The sequence below is a fragment of the Nicotiana tabacum genome, chromosome 7 (genome assembly GCF_000715075.1).
Source record: "Nicotiana tabacum cultivar K326 chromosome 7, ASM71507v2, whole genome shotgun sequence".
Lineage (NCBI taxonomy): Eukaryota > Viridiplantae > Streptophyta > Magnoliopsida > Solanales > Solanaceae > Nicotiana > Nicotiana tabacum.
Window position 1 is genome coordinate 54,628,328 of NC_134086.1, and position 5,531 is coordinate 54,633,858.

At 36.8% G+C, this 5,531-nt stretch overlaps 1 long non-coding RNA gene across 1 annotated transcript; it reads right to left on the reverse strand.

Moving 5' to 3' along the window:
• Nucleotides 1-278: 278 nt before the first annotated feature.
• LOC142182539 (uncharacterized) lies at nucleotides 279-5,234 on the reverse strand. Its single transcript, XR_012711343.1, has 2 exons — nucleotides 4,883-5,234; nucleotides 279-541 (listed from the first exon to the last, which is right to left on the reverse strand). It is a non-coding gene; the product is annotated as an uncharacterized LOC142182539 (long non-coding RNA).
• Nucleotides 5,235-5,531: the final 297 nt, after the last annotated feature.

Below are 5,531 nucleotides of genomic sequence, written 5' to 3' on the forward strand. Positions count from 1 at the left end.
CGACAAGAATTCCAAGAATATGAAGTTTTTCCTAAAGGTTCTGCAGCCTCTCGAGGATAAATACAGACGTCTCCGTACCGATCCACGAGACTCTACTAAACTTGCTCATGACTCATGAGACCTATGTAACCTAGGCTCTGATACCAACTTGTCACGACCCTAACCCGGACCCGGTCGTGATGGCGCCTTTTGTGAAGACAAGGCCAGCCGACACTTCCTATTTTCTAATTATTAATAGTTAAGCATTTAAGAAAACAGTCTAAATATGATAAAATAAATCCGAAATAAAAATGATAACATAAATACGCGGAAGAACACCCATACACAACCCTAACTAGGGTGTCACTAGTCATGAGCATCTATAAGTCATAATACATATCCACTAAGTCAACAAACTAGTGCAACTATCTGAAAAGAGATTGAAGTGATAAAGAAGTAGAAACGCGGGGCTGCGGACGCCAACAACTACCTCGTGAACTCCGAATGTCCGCCTGAAGCTAGAGGGATCAGCACTCGGGAGCGGTACGAGCTACGCCTGAATCTGCACACAAGGTGCAGGGAGTAAAGTGAGTACTCCAACTCAGTGAGTAACAAATGTAAATAATGACTGAAAGTAAGAAAATACATAAGGCATAAGACATTCTATAATGAAGCAGTAAAACCATTTAAAAGCAGTAAACCAGTGAAAATTTAAGTAATAATCCTTTTTCAACAAGTAAACAGGTAATTGACAGGAAATTAAGGTAAATTAAACAAATAGAAGTTCGCCCCTCGGGCACAGTATCAACAAATCCGCCCTTCGGGCAACATCTCAGAACAATACCAGCCCATCGGGCTCAATCTCATATCACAATGGGTACCCGCGCTCATTGGGGGTGCACAGACTCTTGGAGGGGCCCCTTACGGCCTAAGCGCAATATCAAGCCACCTCGTGGCGTACATATCTCAGGCCATCGACCTCAAATCAATATCAGTATTTCCTCACAACATAGGCCTTCGGCCTTATTTAATAAAAAATCCTCACAAGCCACTAGGGCAATAGTAAAATAGTATTTCTCAGCCCAAACATCATTTAAGTATTACAACTGAGTAAACATGGCTAAGTAAAGAAATAGTGGAAAATAACATGTCTGGGTTCAAGTTTAAAGTCAAAATAGTGAGGAAATATCAATAAAAAGCCCCGAACGGTTCAAATAGTTGGCACTAGGCCCAAATATGGCATTCAACCCAGATAATAATGATAGCAAATAGTTTTCAATCAAATACGCGGTAAAATCATCAATCGGGACGGACCAAGTCACGATCCCCAATAGTGCACGACCCTACGCTCGTCATCAAGCGTGTGCCTCACCTTAATATAGCACTACGATGTGCAATCCGGGATTTCAAACCCTTAGAACATCATTTACAATCATTACTCACCTCGAACTGGCTAAATCTCTAGTTCGTGATGCCTTTGCCCCTCGAATCGGCCTCCAAGCGCGTCTAATCTATCCAAAATCAGAACGAGCATATCAAAATATGCTAAGGGAACGAAGCCCAAGCGAAAACAATCAATAAATGGCACAAATCCCGAAATTACCAAAACCCGACCCCCAGGGCCACGTCTCGGAATTCAATAATTTTTACATCAATAGGTTCCTTATCTCCCCACGAGTTCATACACATCAAAAGTTTTCAAATCCGACCCCAAATGGTCCTTCAAATGACCAATTAAAGGTCTAAGTTTTCAAGCCCTAGTTTCCCCAATTTTCACCCTTAATTTTCATGATTTCTAGCTCTAATCCGTGAAATAATTGCATAGGAACGAGTTTTAGGTCCAAATTCCTTACCTCAATTAAGTTTCTTTGAAACCCCTCTTTCAAATCGTCCAAAAAAGCTCCCAAGCCGAAGTAGAAATGGTGAAAATAACTCAAAATCCCAAATGAAATAACTTATATGTTCTGCCCAGATATTTTCGCATCTGCGGTTTCTCGTCCGTATCTACGACATCGCAGATGCAGTTCTCCTAGCCGCTTCTGCGAAAATCACTAACAAGCCCAAAATTGCATCTGCGACTCCGCAGATGCGGCCATCATAACCGCTTCTGCGGTTCCTGACATTCTTCCAAAAATCCGCTTCTGCGGCCCCTCTCTCGCATATGCGGCACCGCACCTGCGGCCCCCAACTGTAGGTGCAAAAATACCAGAAGCAGCAATTCAGCAGCTGCAACAAATTCCAAACTTTTTCGTTAACCATCCAAAATTACCCCGACGCCCCCAGGACCTCAACCAACATCACACACATATCCTAATACCTTATTCAAACTTGTACCAATCTTCAAAACACCTCAAACAACATCAAGTCAACCATAACACATCGAATTCGAGTCAAATTTCTTAAATTCATCCAAATTATGCTTTCGATCAAAATCCCAACCAAACTATGTCCGAATGACCTGAAATTTTGCACACACACCCCAAATGACTCAACCAAACTACTGCAACTCTCCGAAATCCATTCCGAACCCTATATCAAAATCTCGCTTACCAACCGGAAATCGCCAAAATATTAACTTCGCCAATTCAAGCCTAAATCTACTACGAACCTCCAAATTTCATTCCGATCACGCTCCTAATCCATAAATAACCTCCCGAAGCTAATCTAACCCTCATAATTCACTTCCGAGCCCTCTAACACATAAGTTAACATCCGGTTGACTTTTTCAACTTAAGCTTCCTCAAAAGAGACTAAGTGTCTCAAACCTTACCAAATCATTCCGGATTCGATTCGATCGACCCGATACCACATAACACAGATAAACAAAGCATAAAGAAGCAAAAATAGGAAAAACGGAGCGGTAACTCATGAGACAACGGGCCGGGTCATCACATAAAATATGAAACTAAAGAATAATTTTATATTTATCAAGCACTGATGTGTTGAGAAAATATGAAAAACACAAATGACATGTTTCATCAATTTTACAGCTTCTAGTATCCCAAATATATATATTCAACTCTTTCCACTTCAGAACAAAGTTAAAAAATTATTCATTGGATTATTATTTTGAAGATTTGGAATTAGACGCCAAAGAGAAATATTTTGGCAAAATGAAAGAGTGGGGGTCAGTGTCCCGTCACATAGGATTGACACGGTAGCTGAATTGTAATTATTAAATAAAAAGTAGGACACAACAGTGGTGTTCCACATGTTGAGAACTAAGTAATAGTGTTCAAGTGAAGGTTTATCAGTTTATGTAAATAAGTAATATCTCTAATAAGGAAGCCTAACCCAAAGTAATTGCAACATACTAAAGCTTTTTAATGAATCATAGTGGAAACAAGAAATGAGTAATTTTATGTCGTAGTAATCAATCTAACACGAAAGAGCCATGCCTAGAATGTCTAGTCAGGCATTTTCTTTCTACCACCAGATTGCTTTGCATGAAATAAACTATAACATAAAGAATAACCAAATAGATCAGTCTGGTCAATTTGTGCATAAAAACGCAATATGTTTCATCTACCCTCATATACTGAATTCACCTTCAAAACAACCTTATGGTTCGCATTTTATTACAGTTCTCATCGAAGAATAATTCAGACAAAAAATATATCAGTACTACAATTTAATACTTATAGTGTCATGCATATGCATAAGCATATGAATGTCATGTCATACATAGGTACATGTGTTCATAACATCATCAAGCCTCTGAGGGCATCCCATTATATCATCTCAGCCACAATGGGCAAAATCATTATCGTATACCAGCTGATTAGGTGGTGGCGCGTATATAACGCCATAACCTTTCCCATATACATATATATACGTGTATATACCGCCATAACCTTTTTCCATATCCCATATACATATATATACATATATACGCATATATAACTCCGTTTGAGTCATGAGTACATGCACATGTAAATGAATGCAATTGCACGAGAAGTACGTCAATTGGACATAGAATTTATGTATCATTTAGAATAAAATTAACATTTTCCATTATAAAATGAGAAAATATAATTTCTTCAAAATCATGAATAAATAATCTTTTATAAAGTTAACTCCCTAAACATTTGAAAACTCACCGTACAAATTTCACTGTAAGTCAATGGACTCAAAAGAAGTCCTAAACAAGGTGTTACATGCGCCCTGGGATGACTAATGCAAATATACAATATTTGTATAATCTAGAGAAATAAAAATATTTTTAAAATTATTTGGAAGCTAAAATTTTTCGGAATGTCATAAAACTCAATAGGCCTCTCGGATAAATCTTTTGATTACAAATTATACTTTTTGATTTTAAAGTAATAAAAAGACATTGTCAAAGTTTTGACGTGAAAAATGAAATAAAAGGGAGACCTCTATCTATAGGTCATGTGAATTTCTTATACCATTGTGAAAGAAAAGTTGTTTCAGAGATCAGAACTGAGACCTGCAAGGGTCCCCACTTTGCCAAAAACTTTTTCCTTATGCATATAATCTGAGTGAAGTCGTATTAATGGAAATTTTTCTTAAACTTGGCTATAAACATGATCTGTTTCTTTTTCCTATTTATGCTTTGTACTTGGCTGCACTCACATGAGGAATATAAGATATGTAAAAGATATTTTCAAGTGATGCATTAGCAGTCCTCTGAACAGTAGTCACTTAATTAGAAATCATTGCTGGTTGGAGAATACGTATTTCGGATAAACTTTATCAAATACGTATTTTTCTGAGACTCATGAACAGACGGTAGAATAATAAGACTTATGGGAGAATAAGAGTATACACGTCTCTAGCATTTCTAAAAATGGAGTAATTTATGAAAATTGTACATTTGCTTGTTTCGTTTGAGTCGATAGATCATGCCAAAAAGAAAGAAGAAGGGATGACCTTAACATACCTGACCATGAAACCTCAAAGGACTGTTGCTATTCCAGGAGATCATAACTAGCATCCATGTTTTATCACTTGTCAAAGAAACACCTCTCCTAGCATTAATTTCACTTTCCATATCCATATCAGTACTTGTCACTTACGAATTATTTGCTTTGTTACACTAATAGCTGGTTACTAGTTCATGAGATTAAGTTATCCGTACAGTAACCAAACATCAAGCTTTTTGATAAGGAATAACCAAATATCAACACGACATCAAACAAGTTTGTACATTTTTATGTTGACATCTAACCTCAGAAAGGATACCTCAAATACCAAAACGTGATGAGATTTTTTTTTTTTTTTTGGACAGAAGTTCCAGTGGCACCCTACATATTGCCACCTTATCAAATGCCTTTAAGAGTCATCAAATTTAGCGAGGGTGATGCCACGTCAAAAACTAATTAACCTTATCCAAATAAATTAATTAGTTAGTTAATCTTACACTAAAATTATTAATTATCCCATTATCCATATAATTAAAAATTACCCCAAATTACTTAAAATACTACTTATTTTTAACATACTTTATATATCCTACTATCATGTTCATGTGGTACCATATAAAATAAATACATACACTATTAGTATATTAAAACATCCATGTATATATA